This window comes from Lagopus leucura, unplaced genomic scaffold (genome assembly GCF_019238085.1).
Source record: "Lagopus leucura isolate 7727_CA_CO unplaced genomic scaffold, USGS_WTPT01 Super-Scaffold_1, whole genome shotgun sequence".
Classification (NCBI taxonomy): Eukaryota; Metazoa; Chordata; class Aves; order Galliformes; family Phasianidae; genus Lagopus; species Lagopus leucura.
The window spans coordinates 32,283,695-32,305,917 of NW_024962250.1; the positions used below are offsets into that span (position 1 = coordinate 32,283,695).

The 22,223-nt window shown below is 37.8% G+C and overlaps 1 long non-coding RNA gene across 5 annotated transcripts in view; it reads right to left on the reverse strand.

The window, feature by feature from the left end:
• LOC122180878 overlaps nt 1-22,223 on the reverse strand; it is a 397,042-nt gene that overhangs the window by 233,004 nt on the left and 141,815 nt on the right. For all 5 annotated transcript variants that reach the window (XR_006179252.1, XR_006179255.1, XR_006179250.1 and 2 more), the window contains exons 2-3: nt 14,658-14,777; nt 4,628-4,728 (exon numbers count right to left, since the gene is read on the reverse strand). This is a non-coding gene — a long non-coding RNA (uncharacterized LOC122180878). The remainder of the gene's footprint in view (nt 1-4,627; nt 4,729-14,657; nt 14,778-22,223) is intronic.

Genomic DNA, 22,223 nt, shown 5'->3' on the forward strand with positions numbered 1-22,223 from the left:
GCTGCTCTTGGCACCCACATGAACCCTTGCATAGCAAGGTCCAGCAAGCTACAGTGATACTGGAGAAGGGACCCGCTTGCACAAAAAGCTCTCAAGAAACGGATCTTAAGAGATACTGAAACAATTTATAACAATCCTTAAGCTGTCAGAGTCAGTCAACAGCAAAATTATCTTTGACATTAACAGGGACAGGTTTTGTTTCATTAAATTCTCTTCATTGCAAAGTAACTTTGCTAGCCCACTAGGAGTGACTTCAATTTTCTGTGAGATTGCCAGCTTGGCTACCACATAATGGCCAAGCCACTAGTCAGATCACTCGTACATAAGTGGAATCCTAACGTTTTGCATTTTACACACTGTTTGAAATAGGGGTAATAAGACTAAATAAATAGGCATAAACTAGTTGTCTTTGGATAGAAGGTTTACCAGTGTATGGTGAAGGAGCTATGACTCAAGCAGGAAGGTATCACAACATGATTCCTCCTCCATTTTCTATTCAGCATCTCTACACCAATCAACTTGCTTAGTGCCATTGCAAGAGTACATAGCAAAATCTGAATTATCTTATGAAAATGCTAGTTGCAAACACATGTGTACTTTGCTCTCCAATTCACTTAAGTTTGCCTGTTGTGTTGTTAGGAAGATAGCCTTGACATGATAGTTAAACTTTTACTCTGCGTGATGCTGGTAAATAAAGGGCCCAATATATTTTTATATACTTTTTTTTTTTTTTTTAACAGAAAACAACTGCAGAGTTACATTTGTCATAAATTCACTACAAGCTAACCATATTTTGACAGAAACACAGGAATTGAACTGTTCATTATTCGTTGCATATTGAAACTATGAATACTGTATCTTCTTACTTTGATTAGAGAAAACAGTTTATTTTGTAGCCAAATACAAAAAGCAGGGAGGCAAGAAAAGGAAATGTTTTGGAAAAATATATGAATATGATTTGATATATTTGTCCCATAGCTTTTATGAACCCAACTGGTAATAAGTTTTAATGTAGTTTATGACTTCTTAAAGAATTTTTCTGTTCCATCTAACATACAATAGTGAACAGAACTAAGTGCATGGACAGAAAAAGTTGTGCAAAAATCTGGATTTAAAAAATTCAAATTTGAAACATGACTAGAAAATAATGGTAGCATTAGCAGTAATTGTACTTCCTGTGCAGACAGTAGATGTATATCATGCAGTTAGAAGCAAAACAAAATATTTATATTTATGATTATATGTAACAACAAAATAAGAATATTTACTTTTAGAAGAGAAATTGGGTACTGTATAACCAAGATGTTATAATTGCAATATAGTCAAAAGAGTAAGGCAAAAGCAAACAAGGATCACAACAGAGAATAAGTAGAAGAGCTTACCCTTGGGTTGAGCTCACTAGAAGATACCAAAAGAGGAGGATCTCCAGAAGAGATCCTTCCCCTGTGGTAACCAGCTCTTACATAGGTCCAGGAGGGGTGGAGCCTGGCTCCACCCCTTCCGGCAGCACAGGTGAATTGCCTTCAGCTGTGCTCCTCTGGCTGACTCAAGGCTCACCTCAGGTGATTAATCAGAGGTTCAGGCCGTGACTCAGCAGTTCCCATACAGGTACTTCAGGCTAAATAATCCCTAGAGGATTTCCTTTTGAAAGAGGAACTTAAGGAAAAAAATACAAAAATGTTTTGAACAGCTTATTACTGCTGAGCAGCTGAGTTCACATGAGCTTGTAGTTTTTACTTTTTGAAGTTTGTCTTTCAAGATTGCATAAATGTAAAGCTTCAGGTATTATTTCCTGTGACTGATTCAGTCTCTTGTGTTTGGGTTCCATGTCAAATCCAAACTGGAATGGCTTTATTTTCCAGTTTATTATAGTGTATAAATCTGGAACAAATGGCTGATAATAATATTACTAAACATGTGGAAGTATTCCTTTTTCATTGGAATAAAGCAACAGTAGGAATGCCAAGATTAAGGTCAGCGAATACACTTTCCTTTAGTCTAATCTCCTGCTCTAAATACAGCATAGATGAAACTTGCCCCTACATCTGGAAAGTACCAGATATACTGGGGGTACAATAACCCAAGTCATAAAATAGTAACATGCTGATTTGCCTATGGACTCATAGCATACTAGGAAGTACAAAAAGAAAAGAAGAAATCTGTTCTATTTATAATTTGGGCCAGGAACCGAAAACAGCACTGGAGAACTCATAGGGAAAAAAAAAAAATCAATATTCTGCAAATGTATTTGCAATATAAAAGAAAAGAGAAATGCAGAAAATGTGCACTGAATGGACACATGGGGAGAAACTGAGTGAGATAAGTATATCATATTGTCAACTCCTTTCCCAGACCTCCATAGCACAAACAGTAACAGAATTAATAGAGAAAGTGTGCTGACTACAACTGGAGACAAGGCAGAACATAGGTTATCTATCAAAGATGCAATCATTTTTCAGTGGATACAGCATAAGTAATGTATGCCATGTACTTGAATACATCTTTCTTAGGAATTGCAGATTATTTCTTACGCAGAGAAATGCTAACCATTACAACAGTATAGCAGACCATAAAATAGTAAGATTTGAGCACAAACAACTTAACAAACTCAGAACCAAGGTTTATAATGGAGCCAGGAGAACCTCTGCATTTGAAAAAAAAAGTATCAGATGGGGACACTATTTAAAAAAAAAAAAAAAAAAAAAAAAAGATTGACCTTGTCTATTTTATAGCTGGAAACACTAACACCTATACAACCTATAACACTGCCTATACATACACAGCTACAGCTACCTTATGGAATAGACTCTGTACTGTTGCAAAGGCTTGTATAAAGCATACTACAGAAGTCTGTGAATTCAATGTTATTATTAAGGATTTATATCTGAAAACTTTTGGAAATCAGATAACACTGGCACATTCAAACCATGAAATAAGTTACCATCAGAAGACTTACTAGATTTCTACTGATTCATACCTTACAAGTTTTTATAGTTTTGAAATGTTCTATTTGTTAAAAAAGTAGTCACTACATGAAAGAGAAACACTATAAAATCATTAAGTGAATATCAGCTTACACCAGCATTTATGACTCTTTGCATTAGTCTAATCAGGCAGTGTTAATCAAAAATCTAAACAGATAATAAAAAATAAATTTACAACGTGGTGTAAAATATACTGATACAACCAAGTGAGTCCAAATTAAGAAAATGTTTATCACAAGAAGATTTGCAAGAGGCAAGCACAGAATTGAACATTTGGACATTCATGTGAAGATAGTTCTTTTCAACAGTGGCTACATTTTTGTTATTAATTCAACAATCCAACCACAAAAAAAGTAAACAATTTAAAGTACTCTTTTGAAAAACTCATCAGAGAAGAGAGATGTACTAATTATCACAGACTTCTGCCTCATCCACAGATGTGGCTGCATGATTGAATTCAGCCCAGAAAAATGGAGTGCAAACAGAAGGCATATTGGAGAACTGGCCCTGGCTTCAGGCCCACCATAATCACAGTCAAACTTCATTTCCAAGGTCCACCACAACTCATTCCTCTTAAGCTTCCTCTGGGTCACTGTGACCTTCGTTAAATGATACAATAAGTGATAAAAGGGGAGACTGGGAACACATTTGTTGTGCTGTTCAAATTGAAAGCAACCAGAGGATCACAACCAGATTGAAGTTAAATGTCACAAATTGCTCAGATATATTACTCTGTTCCAGATGCATGATTCCTTACTGGTTATAACAAAATGCAAGCTGTATTTTGTAGAGACTAAAACCAACACATTACAGAATTCAGAAACACCACCAATTTCCTAAAAGGAAACTGCACCTGCTGCAAGCTTGTCCTCATTTGACCGTACTCTCTGGAGAAAGCACAATAGTTTAATGCAACAGCCCTTCACATTTGAAGGATGTGGTTTAGTTTAGTCTTCAGAAGAATGAGCTTTTTGGCCAAAAATTTAGCAGGTACAGAAATTGTATACATATTTCAACAACAAACAAAAGAAGAGAAAAATCCTCTTCAGATGTCTGTGTATCTGTGTGTAACAGTGTAATTCACAGACTGTACTTTGCTACTTCCCTGAGACTGACTTACTCGTATAAATGCTGTTCTTTCAGTATTGCAGCTTTCTTCAGCAAAGTGAGCAGCAGACACACTGTTTTATACCACTGCAATCCTTCCTACTCTTTCAAAAACATTGACCCCTGAATTGTTAAAGATCGGCATGAGAGTTTAATCATGTAGCCACAGCCCTGAACACTGCAAAAGTAAACAGTCTTTTAAAGTTAAAATGTTGCAGTTTATCTTCAAGAAAAAAAAAAAAAAAAAAAAAAAAAAAAAAAAAAGAAAAACAAAAAAAGCATACACAATACTGTCTCCAAAACAGAGCAGGAGCTACCTGCAGCATGGTCACAGCTCAGCTCCTATCCATCACAACTGCCTTCCTGTGCTGTGTTCACAACAGACAGGATCTTCTAGTTTATCTCTCAGTGTGCTTTTACTTTACAGGGAGAAGAACAGTGTACAAAATACACACAAGATCTTAGCAGGAGTAGCTGCACTGTGCAGAGACACTGGCTAATGGTGAGGCCTCTAAACTACTCCTGCAGGAACCTACTTGTTCATGGATACAGAAGAACAGACTGGTCCAGGAGAAAATTCAGCACCAGATTTTGAATTCTCTTCTTCTTCAGGCTCTGTCACTTTTCAGATGCTTCACTGTAGGAAGAAACATGCAGTTGATCACATATGAGGACAATCATTGTGCATGAAGAATACTGCAGATCTGTTTATTGGGGATCTAGGCTGACAGCCCCTAAAGAGCGCTGTCAGAGGAAATAACAAGTTATGCCTTCCTACATGGAACAGATGCTTGAACAGGAACTAGACAGTGACTCAGAGAATGTGGAAGTCTCTCTCAACTACCAGAGATGAGCTGACCGGTAGCATCTCATACTAGCATGAGGCAGGGTCACCCAACTCTCACCAAACAGGAATCTCAGCAGAAAAACAAAAGGAGGAACCCCTACATTGAAGAACAAGAGACCAAATCCCATTCAGAACCCACAGGGGCAGAAGTTGCTGCCTTATATAAGGGTGAGTTTGGCTCCTACCTCTCTGCACGGTAGGGATTCTCAGCTCCCAAGGAGTTCACAACTTGGAGGAGCTGCGAGATGTTGCCTCTGGCCATGGGTGTGGCTTTAGTGCTGCTATAATTTCCTGGCTCTTCTCTTTCTGTTGTCCATGTCAAGCATTTTGAAGTGGCACTGTTACTTATTTCTAAGCGCAGTTGCCACTGATGCTGAACAGTGATCCATTGTTCCTATTGTTGCTTCTGCACTCAGTGGTTCACAAAAACAATGGTTAAGATGCAACTTCGGCACAGGGAGTCCCAAAACTGCTGACTGTCAGAAGCTGGGAAAGTATACCAGCAGAAGGAATAATTCTATACTTGCCCTGCTTCTTACACTTGTCCATAAGGATATTCTGCTGACTGCTATCAGATACAAAGTCTTGGAACAACCTTTGGTCCAACTGCAGATTGCTGTCCTTATGCTCTTCCTCTGACATTTTTCTGACTAACACTTACAGTCAAAGTTCACTTTTCTTTCTACTGGCAATACCAATGTCCTTTCTACTGATATAAAAACTGTAGTCAAAGTGCAATACTTTGGTTTTCCATGTAAATGTACTTTCCAGATTGTACTGCATCAACTGAAGTAACTGCGCCACAGAAGCGAAGCAACCTTTGCTTAACAACAAAGAAAGACATGAAATAAATATTGGAATGTATTGATATACTATTGATATACTCTATTTCAGATGTAATTACCTCAAAAGGAAAAAAAAAAAAAAAAAAAAAAAAGAGAGAGAAAGAGAAACTTACATTCTGTCGCTTGGTCTTCATGAGGATTTCAAATCTCAACAATAGCAAAGAGAATATTTGAAATAGTAGAAAATTATTGAAAATGAGAATATTTAAATTTCATCAGCACTCTTCATTTTGATAAAATATTAAATGGGTGTTTATTTAAGCTTTTTTTTTTTTTTTTTTTTCCATTTTGAAATCCTAATTTCACCAGCTGTTTTATTTTTCCCAAAAGGAAAATGAGATAAATATTTCAAAAACCATAAAGTGGCATTGTTTTCTACCAAAAAAATGCCCTATTTTATTAAGAAATTTTGAATCAGTGTGGGTTGTTTTTTCAGAAAAAAAAAAAAAAAAAAAAAGAAATCAGAAACTCTATATTAAAAAAAAAGTAAGATTTTTTTCAATAATCATTACTCATAAAGTATATGACGCATGTGCAATAGAGAAACTGATTATCAAAACTGCACAACTTTGCATTTTAAGCATATGGCAGAAAATCATATAGATTCTAAAGCAAAATACAGATTGTCATGTTAATTTTGAATGGAAAGTATTAAGGTGAGAAAAGACAACGCCAACAGGACAGTAATGCACATACCAGACAACGTAAGGGCAATGGGAAAAAGCCTGCATTGTTTCAAAAGAAATATGCTTTAAACTATTTAATAAAACAATTGTTCGACAGATGCTTGCACTTCTCTTAAATGAAGAGTCATTCCCAAAGGAAACAAAGCTCAATAGGATTCAAAGTACTCCTGAATTAATATGCTTTGGACATAGAAAGATATGTGTTTCCCAAAGAATTAGTAACTTATCAATGTGAACAAATTAATGGAATCCATTGTATCTATTGTTATCACAATAAATAATGATAACTGAATACAGACTTTACTAAAATTATTATGACAAACATTTGAATATCAATTACAAGTATTCACTGAATTAAATGAAAAAGGCAGCTACCTGGAGTATTCAAAACAACATTCATCAAAAAAATAAGTGAAGTTAATGAGAAACTAACTCTTAAAACTTAGGTAATGAAGGAATTCATAAACAGATTTTTTTAAAACAATAAACTTTGTAAAAGAGGTATTTTCAAACAGATATTACCATGCAGATTATATTACTGACGCTGTGTCTACATCTTTAAACACTTGGAGAGGTTCATTTCTGGCCAAAAATTCAAGTCATAGGTCATACCAGAGCTCTGGATAAACAATGCTCAAAACAGACCAGAAGAGCAATCAAGAAAGGGCTAAACATCAGAAAGAAAGGATAACAATGAAATGTTGATTTGCCTCTGTGTGGCAGATTAAGGAACCTGTACGGAGCAGATGTCAAATTTTTTTTTAGCAATACATGTACCCAAATTTGCTTTGGCAAAAATTGCTTAACTGCTGCTGTTTTTCATGAAGTCAGTGAAGACTGAGTTAGATAATGAGCTGGCATGCACTTTTGAAATGTTTACTGTGTTCCTTAAAGTAAGGGGAACATGCTGGTTCTTAAACTAATTTGTTTTTTTGTTGTTGGCTCCCCCCTTCTCTCCCTACTACTCTGTTCTCCCTATCTTTAGAATAAACAGAAAATAATTGAATCTTTTGATTAATTTTTATTTCTTTATTTTTTTTTTAATTTTTACAATTATACAACTGAGGAATCAGTAGTTTCCAAATGGCAAACAACTGAGCCATGTCAAGAGCCATGTTAATCTCATGTGTTTGCTCCATTGTTAACAATGAAGGAAGGGGGGTGAGGAGGACAAAATAAAATCTGTCTGTTCTGGCTGAAATGCAGGACATGAACACGGAGAGTTTCCACAAACAATGTAGTCTTTTTCTTCTGGCTGGGGGAGGTGATGGTAGCAGTACTTTTGTGGAAAGAGAAGCTGCCCCCATCTTGCCAGTCAATACAGCATTCAGAAAATTTATATGGTGGGAAGAATTTCCCACCCATTGTTAACTAAGAACTTGATCTGAAAGTGCAGGTTTTAATTAAAATTGGCACTTCCAAGCTTCATGCTGGCATCCACCATCTTGCTAAACACTGAGCTCATTTGTGGTTCCAGCAGTTTGCAAACCCACTGTCAGAGGTGACAAACCAATTCCCATCCTGCCATCCTTACTCAGTTCTCAGACCTCATCCTATCATGAGCAAATGGGAGATTTACTCCAGTAAACACAAAGCAAGGACTGTGGGATGTGGCCTCATTTGGCTAGAATGCACAGATCCCAGACTTTATTACTTTTAAGGCATTATTAACGGGCAAGAATTCTTCAGAAATGTTTGGGAGAAAAGAAGGTCAGTTATTTTCAAGGCTTCTGCATGCTTCACTACCCTCAGACATCCACAACCATCATTATGGCCAGAGATCCCGCTCTTCATTTTACATTTAATTCCCTTCCTACCTATACACCCTGGGAATAGTATTCAAAGGTAGAAATTCTAAAACATTACCATAGCAATAAAACGTTTGGATATATAAGATATAAAATTTGTCTCTTGCATGCAAACGGACAAAAAAGCTTACTAGATTTAATGAATATATTAGCATTTGCAGTGCGTTCTGACTTGAGGGATCCCAGATGAAAAGCACAGTTATAGATGTGCTTAAGTAACCAGTAAAATATCTTCTCTGAATAGGAGATAACACATTATTTAGGACCCTTTTCATAACAGTTCTTTGAAAAGAAAAAAAAAGAAAAAATATGTATTTTTTCTAGATGTACATATCCTAAAATCTTGAAGAACAAGCTGGGAGGGTGAATTTTCTATTTTCTTTTATTTGATTAGGATTGATGCCTTTAATATGTCTAACATTGTTGGTTTCACTACAAAGGATTTCGCTTCATCTTACAGCAGAAGCAAAATATTATGCAAATTGAATAAAGGACTTCACAAGACTATCCAGTTCATGTGAATACTAGCTAGCAAAGAAAGCTGTTGCTGGCTTTTGAAAAATCTGTCAACAATTAAGCTCATCAAAAGGAAATTCATAAGCCGATTTAGCAGAAATGTCTCACAAAGCCTGAACACTGTAAGGTACATTCATGTATTCAGCTCAGTTAAAGTTCTATTCATGAATTAAAGTAATTACCAAAGATTCATATATTTTCACTAAAAGCTTGCTGAATGCATAAATCCAGATATAGAAAGAACCTCAAGATTTCTAAATTACTGCACTTTTGAGTCATTTGCAGAATTATCTTACAACAGGAATAAATCAGCTTTCCAAGTCTTCTCACATTATTCTGAGAAATACCATCTTTCAAAATCAAGTACAAAAAATGAAAGATATCTAATACTTATGCTCAGTCCCCATTTACTGGACTTATATCTTACATACTTCTAAAAAAAACCCAGACCTTTGTTAGTGCATTTAGAGCATTCTATAGTCTTTATTTAAGCCAGAGGATGTGGGCTTAAAAAGGGTTCTACAGAGCAGGAGAGTTCCTGAAACCTCAACACTGGAGTAGGTGAGTCAATAAAATAACATCAGCACTGCAGACTATATGTCCATCTCCCAAAATCCTGTTACAGGACACACGGAAACTTGTGAAATAAAGTGCCTATGATTTGTCCAGTGTCTCATGATTTGTCCAGATCATAGTTAGCAATCCAGAGAAGTATCTCCAGAAAATTAGAAGCTTCATTAGGGAAATCCTCTCTGCGCTGCCTGTTAATTTCACTAGCAAACTCCAGTTATTCGAATTTTGCACATATATATGACTTGATCAGATCTGACATATCGTACTGTGTTAAAGACTATATTCTGGTTTCTTCCAGTAATGAATTTGTGTTCATTTTGTAAGATCCTGTGCATGACCTTAAAGCTAGTTCATAGGGTTAGACCTTTCATTTTTCTTTGTTCAGCTATTACTTTCTGCCACTGGTCTTTCATTATTCAACCTCAGGTCTTACAGGAAAAGGAGTTGGCTGATACTTATTTGCGAAATTCTTTGCCTTCTGATCTCTGGAACTTTGAAATTCTTTGCTTCAGAGTGTCAGACTAAGCCTGGATTAGGATTCTGTCTTTCATCTACTATTCAGCAAATGATTCAGCTTTGGTCTGAGACAACTTATAAAACCGGACCAAATAAATTCACATTGTATTGGAAAAAATCTATTTGGGAACAACTGATGTATGACACTTACTCAGCAGCTACTGTTCATTTCCTTTTACATATGAGCAAAGTTCAGATATTGCCAGAAATTTTCAATGTTGAAATTTAAGGTTGCAAGACTGTTTTAAAACACTGCAGTGATTGTACAATTAATCCTAAAACAAAGAGACCTGAATTTAACTCTAGAGTACTCTAGGTCGAGTTTTAGAAAAAATACAAATGTGAAGGTAGAAGTCACATAGGTGTGAAAGAAGTAATTTCCACCCCCCACTAGAGAGGTAGTACACATTAGCTATACAGCTATGATTAATCAAAATACTGTTCACTGTTGCAAATCAAACTCAGTGATTTTTATACACATCTGTTTTCTCTCACATTTACCACATACATAGATGTAGTGTCACTATTACAGACATCTGACTCATCTAAAAACATCAGAAGTCAACCATTAAATCAGTGAGGAATAAGCAGCCCATTTGAAGCCATGAGGAATATGAATGCTTGCAGCCTAGGGAAGATTACTGAAGTTGCCAGGCCACCAAGCTCTTTGCATCTTGTCTTGCTGAAGATGAGGTGGTGCTCAGCACACAAGACCTCTGTTCAGCAGTACCCACAAAGCTCATGGAAGCTAGTGGACACGACAACTATCTTCTACTCAGCCTAAGCAGTGAGAGAGCAAAAAAAAAAAAAAAAATACTCCTTTTGTTTAGCAATAAATACAACAATAGGAGCTACAGGCTAAATTGCAAATCAGCATGACAAAGCTGGAGGAGGAGCTGGGCCACGCAGCCTGAAGGATCTCCCCCAGAGTAAAATGCAGAAGTGGGAGTTGGACTTTGCTTTTTAGAATAACTACTTCATGTCAGAAGTAAAAAAACATGCAGGAGAGCAAGGAGACAGTCCAGAGATGGGTCCACAGAGGCTAGTGAAGACAGCAGCATGGCCCTCAAAGAAAAGCAGAAAGCTTTTTGGGCACAGTGCTGGCTGCTGGAGGACTTGGAACTGAACAAAAAAACAGTTGAGGGTGTTCAGAGAAATTTAAACTAGTGGAATATTATTTTAATTAAATAGGACTGTATCAATGACATATCTGACAGTTACCACAGTCTCCTCCCTGCGGCAGCAACCTGTGAGGCCTGGGAATTGGGCAGCACTACAGCTAAGGGGGAATAATCAGGAGACCACAGAGGTCTTTCTTGCAAAGTTCATAACATCAGCAGGACAGAGGTGCATCCCAGCCATACTTCTATCTAAATAAACTCTAGCGTGTTGGTTAAAACACAGTATTTCAAACCTGTAAAGGAGCGGGAAGAATGCATTCACCACCAGCCAGGTACCAAAGTAGACCTCAAACATTTCAACAGAAAAAAATCTGAAAGTTGAGTAGATGACACATTTGTCCAAGCTTCCTAGCGGGCGAAGTTTAGAGACCAACCTGTACATCAACAGCTAGCTCACAGATGAGCGCACCCATGTCTTTGAAAAGCACTGTGCCCAAGACAGAAACTTGTGCCAAAGCTGAAGGTGTGGCAGCTGTTCTATAGTCAGACTACAGTCAATCCCTGCTGCAAACAGGGATGTTACAGATACTTTGGCCATAATGGCTGTGTGAGAGCCAGTGGCATGGGCAAAAGAACTGCTGCTCTAGCCTCCACGCTGCCAGCATGTCTGGCTGCTCCTGCCACACTTTTCCATATCATACTCCCTTCCCCCAAAATGTTCTCACATCTGGGAGCAGGAACTTGGTACCAACCAAGCTCACATTTCTCGGACTGCTCAACTACATTAAGATTGAATCTGAAGTAGGAACTACACTTTTAAAGCACTCTCCTCTCCAGAGTCAGAATGAGACAGTGCTGCACACAGCAGTGTGGGTCTAGGTAACTCCCACTTTGTGGCATCACCTTCCCCATGTCTATCTGTGATCCTAGCTATAATTTTGCTGTATGTGCTTAATGCAACTGAAAGGCTCTCATTGACTTCTCCAGGTTTAGTTCAGATTCTTAACATAAATTTCAAAATAGAACGATTAAGTAATGGCTGTAGGATTTATCAAGAATTTGCTGCATACCAAAATGAACAACTGAAGTACTTAAAAGTATCAAAGCAACTTCTAGCTTTAAAACCCTTTTTTATCTCTGAATTTAGCTACTTTAACCCAAGTTACCAAAAGCAATTGGATTTCTTTTCTTTATCTTCTCTTACTACCTTTATCTCTCTCTACTGTACATCCTATCTCTCTCTTCCCTGTAAGTGCAAAGACCTCAATTTTAAGTGAACTTTGTGACAGTTTAGTACCATAAGGTTCTTTCCATGTGAGTTAGGTTAATGTACTTACATTTATACAACAGTATTAATTTTTTAAAAATACCTATTTGACATTTAAGCTATGTGCAATAGTTGGCAGCCCACTGATATAATAGAGAGACCAGATTTGCAGAAAATTGGTTCTTCCTGCAAATTTTCTAAGAAATATCTCATACTGAGCATACTAAAATAGCTCTGAACATCTTCTAAAAGCTTAGCTCTTATGAAGGAAGGACAAAGCAGACTGGAGTAACTAAAGAGCACAAAGAAAGCAAGTAATTCATGCTAAGACAGTGAGGAAATCACAAGCCTAGAAAGAGCATGCAGAAAACTGGCTGTGCAATGTCACCACTACTGAACAATACTCCACTACGCAGCTTTTTAAATACTTTTTAACATTTAGCCCTTTTTAAACATGTAGTTGTCCTGAAGATACTGATTTCCTCAGATCCAAGTATAATCGTTCTTCTCAATATTTGGTCCATCTCTATTGTAAGCTCTTAAGACAGCTACAAAATATTGCTGATATTTTTGAGCTAATAGTGTGTTTAGAAGGTCGTGTCAGGTTATTGCTGGGAGGATTAAAAGATTTTCTTTCCTCCAGAGCCCTTTGTTATAAAAAAACCAAGGAAATTTAAAACAGGATTTATTCCTTCGAACCAGGACAAACCAACAGAGTACTGTGGCAAAAGCATAAAGCAAGAGTACTCTGGGCCAGGAAATTTACAAAGAAAGCTTTCTATGAACTAAAACATTAAGCTGAAGTTTTAAAACTCTTAATGGTTCTATATTAAGGGCGGCAAAAGGCAGCTAGTTTCACAGTCACTCACTTTTGTAAGTCCTCTTTCAAAAGATCTTGTTAGAGTATGTTGTAGCTTTTTGGCTATCAGTAACAGAAGCAGACATTTCTAGCATTTATATGCTACATTTTGCAGCTGTCAAACTTTACTCAGGTCTTGCTGTCTGCTCACAAGGTCATGAGCAAGAAAGATTAGCAATGAGTTTCAGCTATGACTTCAAAAAGGCCCAGTGAAGAAACATGAAAAACAGGCAGGGAAGGAGGAGAGAAAAAGGGAAATCCAGCAAAATTTGGTCTCAAATGTCAAAGCAAATCTTCCAACAGATATAATGAATTATCTCAACTGATCTTTCTTAGATACGAAGGAAATTCTCAAACCTTAGAGTCCTGCCTGTGTGAAGTTTTAAGTCCAGTCTGAATCTTTATATGTGTTATCAACATTGTGTTAGTCAGTTGTTAAGATGTGAACAAGGTGAATGCTATTCCACGTCAAGTGAATGTATGCTCTGACTTAGTTTAAAATTGGAACAGATTAGCCTTATGAAATGACTGTGGATGTACCATAATTCATTGTTCATAATGTAATTTATATGGAATACATCAAAACACAGTAAATCCAACGTCTATCAAGGTATAAGATATCACAGTGCTTCCTGTCTTTATTGTTTCTTTACTGTTTCTTTGTTGTTTCAGACAAATCTCTCACATACCCACAATTCAGACCCTGCTTTCTCCATACACCTGATCCTGAACAACATTTCTGGTTTGGTTTTAAAAGTAACTAAAGTGACTTTCATTTCTACATGTTGCATCAAACTGGCTTTTTGAGCAATACCTTTAGTCGTATACTCACGATCCACTAGAACTGGGCCTATAAATATTCTGACCATTTACGCATAAATGTGTCATCCCATAAAGGATATGCTGAAAAAGAACTGATGCAACAACACTGACAGAAATATTTATATACATTTTAAAAAAGATTTCACCACAGGTGGCTTTCATCTACTATACAATGTTGCTAGCTTAGCTACTTAGCTACATTGTCAACAGATGTTTCTAAGCATCATCAATAGGATTACTCTAGAATTTACTCATCATAAATCAGCATACTGCAATGTCCATTCTGGTGGGCAGTCTATATGTTCTCCATTCACCAGACCATCCATGTAACAGTATGTAGTTCATGCAAGGGTGACAGAGCTCACTTCTATTTGGAATGACAGCTTGATGCAGCATTTCAAGGCTTAGCCTAACTTGTCCCCAAATTGAGGTCAGGCAGCAACCATTCCCAGAAAACATGTTTGTTAGATGTGACTGAAAACAGTTTAGCACTTGCATTAAAGTAATAATTAAACATGAACAGTGTGCCTTGATGTTGTTTAAACGAATGACACATTCCATGCCCAGAGGAATTTTCAGTTCAGTTTTGCGACAGGCAAAACATAATAATTGATCCAAGAAGAAATTAATGAAAAGAGTACCAAGAGGTTAAGTAGACTATCATTCTGTTTGAAATATATTTTATGATGTTACTCATATAATATACCTTGTCAAAGAAGGCGGAGTTCACTCCAGTCCAACACGCCTCCACTGAAACAGCTGGCACAAAATATCAGATGGGCTTGTTAGCAGCTTCCTCTTGAGAACTGTTATATAATCACAAGGGCTGTAAACAAGAAAGAAAAAGAAATGGAAAATAACTGGATGAAAAACTCAAGGAAAAAATTATTTATGTGCACCTACCTCTGTGATTCTAACCTGGACATAAAGAGGAAGCTTGAATTTCACTCCATCTATACAGATAGTCTAATTTCCAATAACTCTTCACAGCACAGTTTTTTTTCACAGTTCACATGAGCTAGATATTTCCAGGAAACTTAGAGCAATTGATATTGCTGACATCTCTACACAGAAGTTTCTCTTCTCCCTCTAAATCACAATGCTGAACAGAGAATCCTAATTCAACTGACTCTGGATACACACACACACACCACACACACACACACAAAAAAAAAAAAAAAAAAAAAAAAAAAAAAAACAAAAACAAAAACCACTAGGGAGTAGATGAGCACTTAGAGAAATCTAACTTGTGTTTGGGTGCCTAGGAGGAACTATATTCCTTTTCTATAGGAGCTGGAGTCAGCTGTAAAGTTGGTGTACAAAAGGGTACATTAGGATGTCCAATTGGGAAACTAGAGTGCATTTTGTATTATGTGGTACTTGAAACATAGAGGGGAGAGGGAGAGCTGGAGGGCGAGGTCCTTACCCTTGTTTAATGACCATGTCCCAGTGCCCTGCTGAATGGATCCAACCAAAGTGCGTGGCTGAGGCTCAGCAGATGCAAACCCGGGGCAGATCCTGTACTCCTATCATGCCGCAGAGCAGGGAGGACACCCAACTCCAACTCCACCACCACAGAGGACACCAAGAAGGAACTCATGCTACTAGAAATACTGGCAGCTCTCAGAAACATGAGAGCTTTTCTCAAAAGTGTAAGGCATGAAGGATACACAAAGGAGCTGTGCCTGGATACAAGGACCAACCAAATTTCGACTCACTGCAACTCAAGGTAAGCTTCTGCATATTTTCCATAAGAAAGATTCATCTCATTTCACTTTGGGATCTGGTAAAAAAAATGTCTGCAGCTAAGGTGGACACCTGTTTGGACATCTGTTTCCAGAGGAGATGCTCTATTCTATAAGAGAGTGACCAGTTATTCTGTAACAGCTATAAACTGAGTCTAAAAAATGTATTCAGATGCAGAACCCTGTATAGCTAGCGGAATCCCAACCTCAGATGGTTTCATTTCCAAGGGACATTTCTGATGTGCCCACTTCAAGAACTGGCTTCCTCAATCTTAATAGTGCTTACCAGTTCAGCACCTAAATAATGGGGCTCCCCATTATGCATGGAGTTCAGGCATTTATTTTAGAAATTAAAATAGTTTAAGGGCTACATTCAGCACCATGAAACATAATTATTTTGCTTCTAGCTAGATGTGAAAAAGCACCTGGGCACTTGGAAGCTTTGCCTTGCACCTGGGGCCCACACAATATGAGGGCCGACCATTTCTGACGGGCAAGAAGAGATGGTTTGGTTTCAGACAGCTGATGAGGTTACTGTACCCAAGCTTCCCCTCACTCTCCATGCACTGATATTTGAGCTGTTAGTAAACCAGCTGCAGAGCCACTGGAGTTATTTAGCACTTTAAGGGTGGGGTAAACAGCTGGAGGTGATAACCACATTAGCTGTCTCAAGCTGGCAGCAACATATAAATCAATCAGAGGCCTCAGGCACACTGAAATGGGATGTGCAGACAGCAGCAGACTAAGAGAGGGCTTAAGCTAGCCAGTAGGAAACATGGAAACAAGTGCAATATAAGATCATACACGCAAAGACATTTACAAATGTGTCTGGAGACTGTATGCTGTCACTCAAGTGTCAGGACATTCATCTGTCTCCACTTTGGTTCCATGCCCTTCCTTCACCAAGAGATTTTAACCTACGTTTTTCAGCAGAATGGCAGGCCACCAAGCTGCCACAGTTGGTTTCCATCATCTTGCCCACCTCCCATGCACGTAACAATTTTATTTTCTTCCTTTTAAAATATATATATTCCAATTTCTAGATACCTATCAGTCTCAGCTTATAGTAACCTAGCTCTCCTTTCTCTGTTAAGTGTCCTAAAACACATTTACTAGAAATCATTCTTGTTCTTGTCCTCTGAATATAAAAAAAAAAAGGAAAATAAACCAGAGCGTTCATAGAGGGATGCCAAGAACAAAAACACCAACCCTAGCTAGTCTTTCTCCTGGGTAAAAGATTTTTGATTATGCAAAAATAGGCAAAAGATCTGAGCACAAATCTTTTGTTAGAAAGGTAAGGACCTTAATGAGTAGTTGATTCAATATCAGAAAACAGACTTTTTCTTCATAAAACTGTATGTAATATGAGAAATACTGCACACACACTTTTTGCTCTAACCACAAGTGGAACAGGAAAGGGGATGAGAGCACTTTTCTCTGTTTTAAACTGTGGCCCACAGACCAAGAGCTTGATGTGGTCAGGACTCAGGCAGACAGAACAAACTCAAAAACAGACCAATAGATCCCATGGCAATTTCACTAGCAGAAACTGGCCCAGAAAGTTTTAGCATAGGAGGAGAAAAGGTAGATGGGAAGGCAGAGGAATATCAGTGACACCTAGAGATGTCTTAAACACTAGAGAGGCATTTAAATATAATTCCTTCCATCCATCTAGCCCACTAGCCCTGGTAGTTCAATTGCCTGTGCAGAGAATTGTGCTATGTTGCCAGAAAGCCACATGTCTATGGCAACAGGTGGAGACCTTCAGCCACCACCTTCTCTGCACTGAGTGCTTATTTTCTTGGAATGAAAGCATCAGCTGCAATGGGCAGAAAAGCAAAAGTATCATGACCAATCATGCATTCTTTTCATACAGTTGGAGAGCACTTTCCCTCTTCATTATGCTCAGCACAGGCAGATAATGCAACTTCAGAATCCCATGCACTGTGTATATGGGTTGAGTCCAATATTAACCTACAGAGCCATTCTAAGTAAAAACATGTTAAAGAGAAGTGTGCTTTAAAATAGAGCTATAATCGTGTACTGTACTCAGTGTGCTTAAATTGTGCACGTAATATAGTTCTGTGCAATAACCACTTGGTACTCAGGTTTCTAACACAAAGAAAGATATAGAATGGAATTTCATTTCAGTCTGGAACTAATACTGGAGTACTGCCAGTCCCATGCAATCTGTAAAAATTCTTTGTGTCAAAATGATGTGTCCCGTTGTCTTGATGCCTTGATCAAGGTTTCTAAGTTATTCATTTCTCTGACATCTGCCTCATTAACAAACTTACACTGAACATATGTTAATCTGACCGCACCTCAGGAATCTACTCCCTTGCAATTTTTCCTCGGCATATGTAGTAGTTAATGCTGTCCCTGTGCATCTAGTTCTCTTCCATATAAATTTATGTCATTTGAAAGAGTAGAGAAAATGTAAACGTCATTGCAAACGCTTCCCTTTTGCTTGCAACTATCTTATCATCACCTACAATCACCTTACCAGATTATATTCACTACAAGCAACCCAGTGATGAACTGAATGCATTAAACTAACATATAGCCTACTGTAAATCATTCTAAAGTTCTCAGTCACTTAGGTCATCAGAAATTAAATTAGCAGCCCCTTGTTATATACTTAAGTTTCTGGGTTTTCATTCAGATTTTCCATCTGAACTAAACTGAGGTAATCAATTTCTGGTGTTATTCATGAATTTTTCATAAACATTTACTTTTCAGTTTCCTTACATTATTTTGCACGGGAGAATCAGAATGGCAGTATGCCAGTAGGTATGGAATAATGATAACACATATAAGGGCTCTGTATTTTTATAAAGTCTCTCATAATCTTCGGAAAAGCCACTGAAAATGAAAGGGAAAAACTGATCCACACTATAACATTGTAAACCTGCTTAAGGTTATTAAGCAACCTCTGCACTCCTGGTGAAATACCGGCCCTCCTTCCTTCCGCTATAAGCTCTCGCCAGCAGATGGTGGGTGCTCTCGTTCAGAAAAGCAGCACAGTGCACCTGACAAGGGAGGAATCTTAAGAAAGGATGTGCACAACGATGTATCTACTTTCCCCTGGCTGGTACATCAGCCAATGGAGGATTTGATCCAGGAAGATAGGAATGAAGGGTTAGAGACCTCCAGTTGTTAGAGACTGAACACATATGAAAGCTAAGATTTTTGAAGCCAAATTCCTATTAAAAACAATAGAAATTTGTGTGTACAAATCCCTTAGTCTCTGTCCAGCCAAAGCAATTCCTCTCCCCACAGCTTCTAGCTGCTACCCATTGGTTAGCACTGCTGGTGCAGTTTTTTAGAAGGATTTGTTGCACAAAGAGAGAGACTTATTAAAAACAGAAAAGAATGTGTTGTGCCTCTGTAGCCAGAATCACAGTTCAAAATCTGTAGGCCGGATTTTCCTGAATGCTCAAAAGATACAAAACTGTTACAAACCCATATGAACCACTTAAGCCCAAGTATACGTCTGTTTTTCGTCTCCAGTGATTCACAGGAGGCATGTTTACTACTGTAACTGACACAGAAAGCTTCCAGAAGAGACAAATAAAGTCATGTTTTCATTAATATTTTTTTCTTTTTTAAACACATTACTCCATTGTTTATTGGTTCAGAGGCTATGATTCACTTAAGGATAACTTCATCTTATATAGGGCTATAAAAATGAAATATTTTCACCTTATTCCATGATTATTCTCTTTTGCTATAAATAGCTAGAGTTGGCAGGCCAGAAGTCTTAAAATCCCTATTTTGCTTTCCCAGTTCACTCTATTTCTAGCTTGACTAAAGCACAAGGTGGATAGTAACTTTCTTCTGAGTTAAAAAGGTGCAATTCTTGTCTCTGTCCAAGGTGAATTTCACCCAAGGCAGACGAGCATGTCTTAGAGCATGTTTGTGACCAGATTGTGAAGTATTTGTACAACCAGCTCTTCTATTAGTTTCTATTTAAGTAATGTGACCTCAGATAGATATTTGTGCATTTGCCAGGAATGAAGGGGGGGAAAAATAAAGTAGCCCTTTAAAAATTTTCTTGTAGAGGTTGAAGGACGAGTCAGCTGATGAGTATGTTTATTGCCATTAAATTATTTGGGAAATGTACAGGGATCATTTCAGTACTGGAAAACCTGGTACTGAACAGATCAGACTATAGGTAAATTGCTGGGTTCTGTCTTTTTGGGTTATTTTTTTTTTTGTTTTGGTTTGGTTTTTGGCGGCGTTTGTGTGTGTGTGTGTTTGTTTTTGTTTGCTTGGTTGATGATTATCAGGGCAAGATTTATTTTTTTCTGTTAAAATTCTTTCAGAGATGAACAGAGACATCCATTGTCAACCCAGCTTCCTAGGGTGTTAGCTGCCTGCCTGCCAGGAGCCCAAATCCATGAGATAACAGACACAGTGCCAAGCTTCAACTAGCAATTCAGCCATTGCCCAATGCTCTACACAAGCACTAATAGAACAGCCAGGTGTGACTCAGACCAGACTGCACAGAAGTGACATCTGGCTCCAGGGAAGGGCTGAGGGAACCAGAGACACAAGTAGTGTTCTGGCCAAATTTTCCTAATGGAGGTGAAAAATAAATCATGACAGACCAGTCCGAACATTCTCCTTAGTTACACATTTATGGCCCACAGGTGAAAGGGGAACCAGAAGACAGGATGTTGACTTCAGAAAGACTGACACAATGCTGCACAAGCCCAGTCCCCAATGCTTTCATCAGGAAGCCAGCAGAAGTTCCACAGAGGATATTACTATTATATTACTATAGGCTGGCTGAAAACTGTATTGTTATTAGTAACTCAGTGGAAAATATACATCAAGCTTGGTTTTGCAAGAGGCTACCCTAAAGCCCAGTTCTATTCTGGGCCTTCATTAACAAGTAAAAGGATGGAATATTAAGGTATGCTCAAATTTGCAAGACGTCCAGCTGCGAAGAGTGGAAAAACCTTCACAAAACAGGATTCAAAGAGTTTCTAATTATCACATTGGCTCTGAAAACAGCAAGATGTAATGGGAAGAAAAGTTTTGCACCTGGGCTGGAAAATCAAACGCACAATTACAAAGCAGAGGAAAGCTGCAAAACTGCAGAAAAATCTTAGACACAGCTTTGCACAAACTGAATTAGCAGTATGATTCTTGCAGATACAAAAAGTATATGACATTTCATAAGAAGAAATCATTCTATACTTCTTGGTATTAGTGAATGCCTCAAATCAAAAATATCGTCCAATTTTAAATAGTATGCTTTCTGATTTGTACAGACAATCTGAAGAGTGCAGAGAACAACAGAAAAAAAAAAACAAGTTGGAATACATGATCCAGTAAGAAAAGCTAAAAGATTTGGGTTTGTTTAGTCTAGAAAAGAGACTGAGGGAAGACATAAGTCTTCAAATATGCAAGATGCTTTTATGAATATGACAGTGATCAACTGTTCTTCAGGTCTATCAAGGTTAGAAGAACTGCTTACCATGTGGCAAAAGAAGATTTGTTAGCTCTTAGAACAAAATAACTAACAAAAACAGCAGTACATTGGAACAGCTCACTGAGGCTGGCCTTGGAATCCTCACCACTGAAGTCTATCATGGAAAGGTTAGGAAAATCACTGTCAGAAATAGTCCTTGGCTCTGCTGCAGAACAGAGATGGACTGGTCGCCTGAGCTGCCTCCGATGCCTACAATTCTATGATTTACTAGGGAATAAGAAGCTTCTTGCACAAGCCACCCTACTTAAGGGTTTAAAAAGTCATGCTAATATATTGCATACAAAAATCTCTATCCTGATGCCAAATATTTCAAACTCTATTTAAAGCTTCACCATTGTAAAAACTGTTATGTTCTAACAGGAAATTCAGGAAGTAGTACTCTGTAATATTATTGTAACAAGAGAGAAGCCGAGTAAAAAGACTTTTCAAAGTCTCATGTGTGACCATAGGACAAGGTCAGAAAAGGCCAATGACATTTCTCCAACAGAAAATAAAAAAAGTCATATACAGTTGGGGTTGTCCCAGTCTGTGAAATGCCAGTGTATAGCAGTGACAGAAAAATGGAAATTGGTTCAACATACTGGTACAGTAGGTAATCTGGCAATCATCTTGAATTTAAACACTATCAAGCTAATACGTTTCAGAAAATATATCCTTTATGGAAGCTACCAGAAATACTTTTACCTGATGAAATTGTTGACCATAAAGTCACATGCATATCCAATGGCAAGCACATACATCTGATGAACACATCCAACACTCAGTAAGAAATCCCTGAATTCTCGCAGCATCATTTAGAAAAGTGAATACTTATTGTCTGGATCAAACTATAATCAGGCCATTGCACAAGCACATAGAAAACAGTCACTGACTGTGAGCCCCACCAAGAAGCCATTAGAGCCCTTTGGACAAAGGGATTGCATCACACCATGAGCAACACAGATACTACAAAGTACTCAACTCCTGCCTCAGACCTTACATGCCACTGAGTAAACACAAGTTTAAAAAGAAGGGGAGGGGAGGG